Source organism: Venturia canescens, chromosome 2 (genome assembly GCF_019457755.1).
Source record: "Venturia canescens isolate UGA chromosome 2, ASM1945775v1, whole genome shotgun sequence".
Taxonomy (NCBI): Eukaryota; Metazoa; Arthropoda; class Insecta; order Hymenoptera; family Ichneumonidae; genus Venturia; species Venturia canescens.
In genome coordinates this window covers 3376890-3389411 of record NC_057422.1, presented here as the reverse complement: position 1 = coordinate 3389411, position 12522 = coordinate 3376890, and the positions used below count along the sequence as shown (strand labels likewise).

The 12522-nt window shown below is 45.3% G+C and overlaps 1 protein-coding gene across 1 annotated transcript in view; it reads right to left on the bottom strand.

Moving 5' to 3' along the window:
• The window catches only part of Scp2 (Sarcoplasmic calcium-binding protein 2), a 60411-nt gene extending 51050 nt beyond the window's left edge, over nt 1-9361 (bottom strand). Inside the window, exon 1 of the mRNA XM_043410795.1 lies at nt 8976-9361. The gene's annotated coding sequence lies outside the window, so the exon portion shown is untranslated. The remainder of the gene's footprint in view (nt 1-8975) is intronic.
• Between the last annotated feature and the right edge of the window lie 3161 nt (nt 9362-12522).

Here is a 12522-nt window from a genome sequence, read left to right as displayed (position 1 = left end):
GTTTTTTCAGGGTTTCCACGATGAGAAACGTAGTGAAGGGAAGTCGCACACATCGAAACGAAGCTCCGTCTATATACCTCGAGACTTTCTGTACCATCTGCGTGAATGGACCGCGCAGTGAATTTTGCAACAGCGGGCCGGGGGAGCGGGATGAGAGAAAAAAGCATCGCCAGAGCTTTCGCTTCGTTTCACTTTTGACTGACAGTTTTAGCGTTGATACAACTGGACGCGAATGGAGCGTACACAGGTACAAGTTCACACGTGTGCCTCGGCCATGTACGTAGATAGAAACATACATAATTCAGGTGTGCCGCGAGTTTCATTCGGGCGAGCGTGCTCATTCGTCGTATTTGGTGAGAAAGAACGAGAGAGGCGAGCAGGCTCGTCAACGTGAGGGAGAAGGAGGGCCCAATGCGAGAGCCCGAGTGCTTAACAATCCTACGAGACGAGGCTCGTAAACAATTGGAACTGCGATGAAGCGTTGATGCCCCGTGCAGTTAGCCTGTAAGCGCGTTGTGCGGGGTGCGAAGTATTTTTGAATGTGATTTCAGCTGCACATTAGCTGATTAAAGGAAACTCGCTCTCGTTCGCGGCAGGTAAGTTAAATTACTTGTCAAAAGAGGCTTGATTTATTAGCGGCGTTTGAAAGACGCCGGGAGCATTGAGTGAGTCGTTGTAACGGAGGTTTCAATCTTTCCCAACGTCCAATGCTGTCCCGAGGCTCATGAGTGATCGCTTCTTCCAACACTTATCGTTGCTTCCTCTGATCCAACCAACGGTTTGGACATTGTGAGTTTTTAGTGGAACAAAAAATAGCGAGAGTTCGGAGTAAAAAGTCATAGAGCGACGGAGTTCCAAACGGTTTAAGGAGTTTCGAACACCCCCGTTGCCACACGAGCCAGCATCATTACCACGGCGATGATCCCCTCTCGTTCAGCACGCGAAGGAAGAAAAGCTCTTCGGGAAATATTCTGCTTCGCCACGAAAACGCTACCCCGCGGCATAACAAACGTCGCTTAAGTGCTTTGCAACCCCAAAATCCGGGGAATATTCGCAGGCATTCGAAGGCTCGAGCAGGGCATAAAGTGCGTCGAATTACTCGCGACACAAGCTGCTGAGCTTTTATAAGCTTCCGCTACACGCGCGCCTCTCAATTTGGCTCTCATTTCCCCCAGCGAGCCCCCACCTCCCTCGCCAATGGAATAATTTTCATATCGGAATATCCCACCCCTCGAGTATCTTTCTCGAAGTGGAGAAATTCGTTGAGATAACCAATACCGTGCACGGGGGAGGCCGGGACGCGGGGAGGGAAGCAGCGTAAAAAAACTCTACCGCGGGATCCTATTAAATATTCCAATAACCACAGGGGTAGCTTTATTTTAAATGAGCAAGAATGGATTGAATATTAGAGCTACCGATATTGGCTTTTTCACCATTTTCCTACGGGCTCCGCTATACCGCGAGCCTCGTAAACATAACTATATTAGAGTCGAAGAATATTTAGTGCTCCAAATGACTAAAAATGGTGAAACAAGCAAAAAACAATCGACCTTAATATCGATTGAACCGCGGCAGAAACGTGTCTTTGTTTATTTTTTCACGTTCGGGAACAAAAGTTTCAATAATGAAATTCGTCTTCTGGCGACCGCGCTCGAAACTTGGACCTTTTGAACTCGCGCAGACGAGACGCGAGACGAACGGAGAAAGCCTCTCCAGCTGTTCCCCCGCCGCCTCGCACACTTCTCTTTTCTACTGTTGAATCCATTTGAATTAATTATCACTCGGCTTAATGGGACAAATCCTGATCCCGCGAATTCGCAGCGTGTTAAATCGCTGCGTTCGCAGTTATCGAATTACCTTAATACGGAACTTCTGGGAGGCTCGCGTTGCTAATTTCATTCATTTCGTCATCCCTCGGAAATGATCGCTATCTCTTTCATGAATGATCTACAAATGTAGCCTGAATGCGGGAGCCCGAGTTCCTGGGACACGCCCAATCTCCCGAGTCGTACTGCGCCATTTGCGAAAGCAGCAAGTGCACTTTCTTTCGGTACTTTTTGAGGCGAAAAGCTCTCTTCGATAGGCGCACGCAATGAGAGCGAAATTTTGATAAATTATTAAAAAACTACTTGGCGAAGATTAAAAAATCGGTTTAACGTTTGCTTAATTTCCGGAGATAATCGATTCCGACGATCCAATTCCACGCAGATCCTCCCACGACGTACAAATCCTCTTGGCAAGCATACAACGTGTGAAGCGTCTATCTTCAGGGAGATTCACATCGTCAGCGAGGGTGTGAGCGAGACCACGAAATTCACATAAATTCTTCATCGTGTACAAGAATACATATAGGAATCGCGGCACGCCACATATATATCGCGGTAGAAAAATACGTAATGGAAGAAATTGAAAAATATCTCTGCGAGACGAAGAAAGTCACGGAATAAAAGCCCTTCCGTCGCGCGCGGCTTCGATTTCTATGCGGAAATCGATGATTGCGAGATTCCGGTTCTAACGTTGAGCTCTCCCACTTAATCGAAATGCGATACGCCTCGTGCGTATATCCGTATGAGAATGTACACAGACGTATGATGCTCCGTATGATTTCAATTGTTCAGAATAATCTTTATATATGTATCGAGAGCCTATTCTCGTCGCATTTCGTGGACTCTTAAGGTAGATCGTGCTCGAAGGATTGTATTTTATCGGTGTCTAAATTGGATCGATTTTTACTCCCCGCAATTAAATATATTATCACTCTAAATTAATGTCAGAGTTATTTATTCGAAATAGTAAATACATTTTTTCAGCTTATCTTTCGGCGAATGAAATTACGAGCCATTAATTAGTCGGGGATCCATCACGGACTGAACCCCAAATTTCAGTCCTCCCTCGCGAAAATACTATAGTTTTTTTTGTCAAAAATCGTTTTACAGAGCGCAAAGGGGAAATCAGGAAGAAAGAAAATTTCGTTCAATCTTTAACGAAATACATCTTTATTCCTAGTAGGACAACAGTCTCGAAATTTTTCCCAAACCTTCAAACCTTTTTCCCAAATACTTCATTGTTATTGTGTATACTTTTTCATAAACTTCGTAAGAAGCGTCCGTGTTCGTGGATGGATAAACGATTTTTTACTGCATAGTCCCTGAACCTCTGTGTGTTTTTCTTCATATTTAAGCACGTTTATCTGAATAACCAATAAGACCCCTTAAAATTTGGAATACGAGTCAGTCGACTACCCATCAAAACTCTGTGTAAATTTCAAAACTTTCTTAAGGAGATCGCTTCGTGCATGGACTACCTTGAAACGGATGAGTGAAACTGCAAAGTGTCGCGTTCCCGTTTCGTGAGGTGTGCGGAAACAAAAAATTGAGGAGTCATAAACGGTTGGAAGTGTATCGCGAAAACCTACGAATTCGCTCGTCTAAAAATATGAATTAGTTTCTCCCTATGAAATAATGTATCGAGAGACATTGGTTATGATAGGCTTCCGGCCTTGATTCGAGCGTCTTATCGTTTGTGTCTCTCCTTTCCTCGGGTCTAATGCAATAAAATCGGATCACTTGTGCCCCGGTGTGTTATAAAGGCGAGAGACGACGAGTCGAGGAAGCTTCCGCAGTATATTTGGGTCAATCGAGTATTGAGAGTATGAAAATGATCTTCGAACGAGGAGCTCCGCCACGTGAATTGCACGAATCGCGATTCATTTTTTCTGTACAATTGCTCGAACCGATAAATCCTTTAAGGAGGAACTATCAATCCAGAGATGAAGGAACGAGTCGAAATAATTGTTCTGAAAATATGGCTCACGTTCGAAACGCATTAAGCCCGAGGAAACAAAAGCATCCGAGAAAATAAAAGCGATTTCCGGTAATAAGAGAAAGTCGAATGGAAAATCGGCCAACGGGGAAATAAAATCGTTTATGAAAATGGTAATATTCGCGGTTAATCGTTTATTAGCTCCCCTCGCCGCTCTTCCATTCCGTTCGACCCGTTATTGTGTTTCTTCGTTACACTGCAATGCGGGCTTGTAACAAAAGTCCGACGGAGTCGCAGAAGGAAGCCGGCCGGGCGTGGGGAGGGGAGAAGCCGAGGAGAAAGGGAGAGTGAGAGCACGGAGATGGTCTGGCGCTCGGGTAATTAAAAGTAATGGAAAATTAACAAAGTTCTCATAGCGTTAGCCGGTGGTTCATTCATCTCAGTCCGTTGGTAGCTGTGCTTTTGGGCGCGTGCACACAGATACCTGTTTTTATGTTTCATTGGACAGGAAAAGATAGAGAGGAGAGTAAAAAAGGGGGGCGTGGGGGCGGCTGAACTTTGAAACAATGTTGCGGGAGAATCGAGTTTTGGCGAGGCTGAAAATAGGCCAAATCTATCAGAGCATTGAGCACTGGTGAAAATTCCGTGTGAACTTTACGGGCCTCGTAAGTCGCCCGACTCTCGAAAAAATCCATTGTACCAGTCGCCCCTTGACGATGAGTTTAACCAAGAAGTAATTTCTCCCTCACTTTGACAGCAGCATTTCAATGTACTTATAACGATCGTCTGCTCCCACAGATCTGTACGCAGATTAACGAAAGTTCTCTTTGACTCTACGCGAGACCGTGATCGCCGGTATTATCCGTCAAGAATACTTCGCCGCGGGTGGATAGATTGCCGGAGTAGTTTCAAGCGAAGGTACTTTTACGAGAATGTACGAAAATGCGAAAGTCCCCGTTGCCCCTTAACCTTTTTCCCTCCCCTTGGTGCACCACCTCGGAGGTTTTTTCCTCGTCAAATATATAACAGCCGCTGCGTGAGAATAGTCCAAGAAAAAAAAGCGAGCTCGAACGACTCGGTGATCGAAGGGTTGCCACGGTCAAGGAGTGCTTGTGGGAGCGACGTTGACACCGCGCGATGGTGGGATGACGGACAAAGCTCGTCGGTACACGAGTCTCGACCTTGGAGGGGACGAGTGGAAATATATCTTCGTCCTATCAGCAGCGTCTCGCGTGTTTGCCCATCGAGAAAATCTCGACACCTGTCCTCGTGCGAAAGGGGTCCCCGCGAGTGGTGTGCAGAGAAAAGGACGCGAGTACCGGTCATTGGGAGCTGGGAGCGAAAGGCTCGATTGATAGAGTCTCGGAGTCATTAAGACGTAAAAATTACGCCCTTTTTGCCCCTCCGATCGAATCTGCCTTCGCACACGAAAGGGCACGTTTCATGAGTTTTTACACACGCAGCCGCGACGCGGGCTGTACCACAGCTCTTTATCTCGATGCTCGTGCTCGCGGAAAGCTCTACAGTGGTTTACTCAAGCCCAGAAATAGCCCCACGTCCGCGAGCGAACGATTCCCCGTCTCTTTCCACCTTAACGTATACACACTCGTCTCAGTCTGATGTACGCTTCAAAGTCCCTTTTTCTGTGGAAGTAGTGCACGCTCTCTGATGACGGCCCCGCAGGTATAAGTGCCGGCCGCCGATAAAGGCACGCTGCGTCCTCGGATGCAGCACATCATCAGAGGCGCGCTCGCTGCGGCGGCGGGGCTCGCGGACATTACGAGACAGCGAGCAGGGAGAAAAGACATAAATAGGCAGAGTTCTCGTGACATGCATAAAGCGGAAACTTTGCCAGGGTTATGTGCACGGAGGAGGCGAAACGATGGCTGGAGAAAGACAGTTTCGCAGGTACGAAAGTGCGCCCCGCGCGCGCATCGCCCTCGTCTTCCTACCTTCCTATCGTCGCTACTGCAGCTGCTGGACTCTACCACTATTTACGACACGCAGTTACCCGGAGGACACCCCTTTCAACGCTATTTCGTTCCCCCATCGCTCCCCGCGCCTCGCGTTCACATACAAATCGCGAGGGTTCCTCAAAAAACCATCTATTTTTGTACATATCGAACAAAAGAAATCTCAGAAACTCGGACGAAGCCCGAGGGAACGACGCGAGCGCAATTTGTTTCCAGCTCGCGAATTCAATCGCGGAAAATCAAGCGAAATTTTAAGTACATTCGCAACGAAGCAGATTCCATCCGAAAGAATCGAAGGGCCAACTCGACGAAGCTGCGATCGCGTCGGACTCGAAATTCCGCGAAATTATTCCCTCTGATGGAGCAAAAGGGACGCGGAGATTAAGGAGAATAATTACACGTCCGTGTAAGCTGCTTGGATGAGAAGCGTCCCATCCAACAGCAATCCCGTGAAGCTCCCACAGGCTCGTTATGCGTGTGTGGATGTGACATCGTCCTGATACAGCTCATCGAATATGTATACGCTTTTGGGGCTGTAACTATGGAGAACGAGAAGCGATTCGCGGTCTGGCCACGAAACGCCTGAGCTCGTACCTACTGCGGTAACTGACTATACCGTCGCGACTGTGTACTTCTCTCGCCAAACAAGCTCTCCTCGTGTCTTAGCTGTGCGGTTTTTGTGGCTAGTTATGCTTGCGATCCTGTTCCAAAGCGTAACTCGCGACTGGCGCTTTCCTCCTTGAATTCGGGTCTATAATTTTGAGCGAAACGCTCTGTCGTTTCTTCCGAACGTGCGGCCTTTGTCTCGCGATAACATTTCATCGAGCACAAACGAGTTTAATCATCGTCGCGCAGAGCTGTTGGGGAATTGAAGGGACGGAAAAATACGCGATGCGGGAACAATGTGGCCTGACTCGCTGGAGAGAGACGAGTACGAGTGTGACGAAAATAAAGGAAAAACTATTTACTTTTATAACTTTTATCTTTCCCCCGATCCTTCCCCCGCTCACTCCTCCGAACGGTCTCGATCGGGAAAAACACTCGAGGATAACTACACGCCCGCGAACATACAGGAACGGAGGGATGCGACGAGGATGATGCGAAAGGGGAAAAGGTCCGAAGGGCGATTGAACAGCCAGACTCATTCTCGGCCCCTTCGTCGCTCCTCGTAAGCGCGAAAACGAGAAGAAATCAGACTTCGGTCAGCGGACTACGGGTCTCGCTCTCGACGAGGGCCGTGTGATAAAGGGAAAACAGAAAATTGAGTCGTCCAGTGCGAAACGAGTCCCCAGGACGCGGTGAGACAAATCGGGAAAAAATGGAACGGCGGGCTCCCTCCTTGCGGTTGATAACGATCAGATTCTCGCAAGAGGGAACGAAATTGTGTCTGGAAGAGTGAAATTCGTCGGCTGTCTCCGCGTAAGCGCTAAATACGGGGATCAAGCGAAGGCCAAGGTGGAAAGGAAAACGCTGGAAAAGCTGAAAGTTATAGCGTCCAGTTTTCTAAGCTCCGACTGAAATATTGACCCTCGAGATGTTCCAATTTTCAGCGTTTCTTCGAGCAAACGAAGCGGCAGCTTCTCGCCTGGCGCGCCCTCTTTTTTTTACCTACGATCCTTCGCTCCCGAGTTTTTTCCTATTTTTCAACGAGCTTCTCGCTACTTAGCTGCCAAATGTATATCTTTGCGATCGGAGCAAGTTCGCGCGGAAGGAACGCGGCTTACTTACGAGTTGATCCTTCGGCTCTTATAAATCGCCGGCTACCTTCGTGAGGTTTGTCTGTACAAGGGGAGAGAAATAAAAAAACATTCTTCCAACACGAACTCTGCGTGTGCGAAAGGTTTTTCAAAGCTGCTTCGCTCCACTTTTTTTCATGAATTTTTTCGTATTTTTACAGATAACCCGATTGAATCTGTAGCCTAAAAGCAATTTCTGAAGATGATCGGAAGCTTTTTTCGAACGATACACTGCTTACCGGAGACGCCAATGGAAGGAAAACCGCCCATTGTGAGCTCAACAACAGTTTGAAGAAATCCCAATAACTGTCAATACGTACGTGCACGAGTGAAAGAAATCGTGGAAAAAGTACAATCTTTGAGGGATTAAAAAGAGCCTCCGTCGAGCACACTCCGAGCTCGACTCAAGCTTGCATCTGGGACTCGTATAAAGTTCATTTCAAATCGAGATCGCGCATTAAACTCCGCGCAGCTGACCTTGTGGACGAAGAATTTTACATTTTTTTCATCGGGTGTCGATCAATGGCCCACCTAAGTGAAAACTTCTTTTGAAAGTTCCCTCAATCGAGGTTCTACTGCGCGAGATTACGAGTCTCGTTTTTTCCCTTTGCACGATACTTCGCGGAAATAAACGCGCGTTGAAAACGAGTATTCAGGATGCCACTCGCGGGTCGTTCAATTGTTTCGAGTTTATTGTACGTAACCGATTTTTCAGAAGAAAGTGCGTCAAAACTGATCAACGAAATCTGAGAATTTCATTTTCACTCGCGAGTTTCGTCCTCGATACCGAAACTGCATTCTCAATTCGATCAATGGAACCAGAACTTTTTCCATGAGGCCAGTCGTTCATAAAAATGAATTTGAAAACGACCGGTTCGTAGGACAACGAAAATGGGAAAGAAATCGTGCCAAAAAATCTGCAAACGACTCCACATGCACGAAGATCCTTCGCACAGGGAAGCACGCGAGTGCATTATCGAGGAAAATTCTCGCATAGGGAAACACAGCAAAAAATAACGGAGCAACTTTAGATCCACCACTTTTTCTTCCTCGACAGCCCGAAAGTTCGAGAGAAGCAAAGAATCGCGGTGCGCGAAGAAAAAGGAGGAAGCTCCTCGAACAGCTGACTGAAGGGAGAAAATTGCAATCAGCTCAGTCCGAGACTCGACAAATCTGAAAGCTTTTTCAGACTACTTTGTTTTTCTTTTGTGTATATTTCGATACGAGTGTCGGGAGGACTCGAATAAATGAGAACGTAAACACCGCGCTCGAATCGGAGAATCTAATCATCGTTGGCAAGTTTGCGGGAACTTTTAACAAGACTTTCACGAAGGCGCGATCAATTTTTTTTCCATGAGCAGCCTTGATGCAAGGCCGAATGAAAAAGGATGGAAGACTCGAAAGAAATCTCACAAAGTTGGTACACTCGCGTGGAAAATCGAGATAAACGGTGTTGAAAAATTCGGGTGAAAATGGTGTTAACGCTAATTGTTTTTGCACTCACCTCGGATTGCGTTAGTCCAAGATAACTCGAGCAACAAACGATGCTTATCGTAAAGTCCGTTATCCGTCGACGATTAAAGTTCTCCAGACGCTTAAACGTGTCAAATGCTCGCAGAAATTATTTAATCTCAATTGAATTTTTAGTCTTCGTCTACGGAGGTACGAACGGCGAATGAGACGAGCGGACCACCGGACAAGTTTATTAACTGTGTCTGCCTCTGTGTGCTGTGCGTGTGTCAGTGTCTGTCGGGTACTTTGTATGACGAAGACGACGAGGAATTGTCTCCAAGAGTCTCTGCGGCGTGTGACCGAGCGTGGAAACACAAAGTGCGCACCGGGCTCTCGCGCTTCTCCTCTTTATACCCTCGAAACTTGCACCTGTGCTTGCGCAGACCAGCCAATACACGTTGTACGGCTGCTGCTACTGCTCTGGTGGCCCACGGTCCTGGAGCTTTTGCCACTAGAGCGAGAGCGCTCGCGGACTCTCGCACACTTCGCGCTCTTTCTCCGTCGCTCAACAATTAGCAAGGTTTTTATACTCGGCCTTCTTCCGATGCTTCTTCGATTCTTCGGTGCGCCAAATGAGGATTCTTCAATCGACGCATTCAAATTTTTCGTTTGTATTCATACTTTTACGGTTTTATTTAAACAAGACACGATTTCGAAGAACGGGATTATTTTTTAATGCAAAATTTCCTCGTTTTCTCGTTGAGCCTGTTTTTCCCGCGCTGGTAAAGCATTTTCCAGTTTATTGTGGAGCTCAAAATCATTTTCGCGGTTGAATTATTTCGAAAAATTCACTCGAACATCCGTTCTCGTCCGGAGCATTTTTCTTCAAGATTGAATGAACCGCGGTCGTTATGACCGACGAAGGAGCTTATGACAGTTGCGACGAAACATCGGCCACGTTCCGTCGGCCGATTCAGCGAAATTTTTTCTCCTCTGCAGACTGAGCCAGAAAAACATTCTCCGAAAAAATAAAAAATCATCGTACGGTTTCTCCTACGTACTGCGAACAAAATATCGGGAGAAAACAATACTCACGAACGCGCTCGTAAAACCGACGAACCTCGGGAGAAATTTACGATGAAATCTAACAAATGTTTTCTCTGGTTCCTGTGGGAGAGTTCAAGACGAGTCGTACACCCACATTTGGAACGCTGATCACTTTGAAGAATTTTCAACGTACAAGATCTTCCTCATTGACGTGCAAACACAATTTGCACAAAAATTTTTTATCCAGCATGCATTCGAGTATATTTTTGATTATTTTTCGGAAATTTATCAAAAATTAATCAAGTAAAATAAGATAAAAATTGGATGAATAAAAAATCAGAAGTTTTATTTTGATGGCAATTCGTACAATTTTTTTACTTGGTTTTGCATCTACAGACATTTGTGTGCACAGAAGCTTCCTAATTGTTTCAAATATATTAGGTTTATGCGGTTCATCTACCTAACTTTATTTTCATGTTTTATTGAGCTCTAAATATGGAAATATGTATGAAAAATTTGCATCGAAATATTAGCACAGTAAATAGATACAGTGATATCCAAAAATATTTCATTTCATTTGAATATAAATGCGATTGTATATAGTTGGAAACAGGTACGACTATTTCCAGCTATTCGTGGACAAAATAATTCAATCTCATCGGATATAAATTTGAGAAATTATTTTCAGATGAATATACATGGTCGTATTCAACTCGATAGAAATACGTAATGAAGCAACAACACACCTCCGACCGCGGCAAAAAACAGTGGATCATTTATTTGATGACCATTATTTCCATATTTTGCAGGAATTCTCAAATCTTCGTTCAGAAGACGAATCCAAGAATCTCTGCTCACTGAGTCTGTAGAAATAAAATTTTACCAAAGAATAAAAAGAGCGATCAGACTCAAGAAAGTTATTGCTCGGCTTGTATTTAGCAAAAAGAAAAATGCTCAGTTTGGATTTGGCAAAAAGTTGAAAAATCTACTGAACAGTTCAAAAATTTAAGCGGAGACATTCAATAATCTTTTTTCCGTTTAATCAAATTTTCTCGTTACTTCCGCATCAATGAAAGTCCAACGCAATAGAAAATTGCAAACGTAAAAAAATTGAATTGATGAAAAAAATCTTTTTCGACGCTTTCAACGTTAGCAAAAGACGCTTCACGGTCAAGCGGTCCCATCTAAATATTCGGCTTGCCCAGGCTACTTAACTCAGAAGTCCATTGAAGCCAAACATCGAGCACATCGCCACCATTATTGAAAAACCCTTTTCCAATGTTTTCAGAGCCCCAAAGATATTTTGGGGAGCTCGTCCAATCGAAAGTTCCGAAAATGATCAAAAGTTGGTCAGAGAGTCAGTTTTGCTTATGCGGCGATTGTTTTTATACGAATCGATAGTTTGACTGAGCGATACTATTTTGAATTTTCCTTCTCTAATATTCATATTTTAATTGTGCAACGTTGGAAAAAAAACAATATTTTGTTTCCAAATCGTGCCTCGTTCAGCTCGAGTTCTGCTACTACGTCCAGAGAGAAAATACTTCGGAAATCGTATTAGCGTGCGAAGCTGCTTTCGATAGAGCGGAGTGCAGTCTGTTTTATCGTACTCCAAAGACACGTGGTCGCGCGCGGAGAAGTTTTGTGGAATTCCAGCATCTCGCATTACAAACACACTCACACACAGCCCGTGAATATATCTATGTACGTTGGATATTTATATAGAGACGTGAGTGTGTATATTGCCTGGCAAACGTACGAGTCGTATATACGAAGGCACCGCGGAGATAGCGAGAGAACGTTTTTAAGTGAGGTTTGTGCGTGACCCGAGTACCAAAACATGTATTTTCATTCATGTGAATCCAGTCGAGACAGAAAATATAATATTACAATATTTCGTGTGGATTTTCTAACACACGACCGACCGAGTTGTTCTCCCTTTTCACCACGATTCCAAAAGTCAATATGAGCTGTATTATAACGCATACAACATCGCGGGTTCCTGCCCACTCGCAGACTTTTTATTCCATTACATTTTCCGGGCAGGAAAATAGTTCATTCTGAAAGTGAATTTCGGTCGTTCCTTGGAGAGTTTTTTGTGAGGATTTTCAATTCGCTGGCGTTGAGACTCAAATCAGTAGGCAAATTGTTGCTTGGGATGATCAAGGAGATTCGAGTCGTGGATTCTGCACGCTGCTTCCAATCCCATTCGTGACTGTTTTTTTGGCTCCACTTTCTGATCTTTGTTCCGTGTTCGAGCCAGTATTCCATCGAGCTAAGCCTCGAAGAAGCAGTTGAACAACCTGCAGGGCCAATGGAAGGATGAGGGGGGAGAAAAAAACGTACGAGACTCCTGTGTCCTGTAAGAGAAACTCCCATGGGCCCTCCTAATGCGCAATTGATTGAAAAATGTCCAGAAGAGAACAACAAGCGAGAGCTTCTCTTTCAAATACGCTCCGCGAATGCCAACAGAGTCGTTTTCTCCACGGTTACTGCAGCAACCGCGCTTCTGGAAAGCTACCAGTCCATTCGAATTCCTTTCATGTAATCTT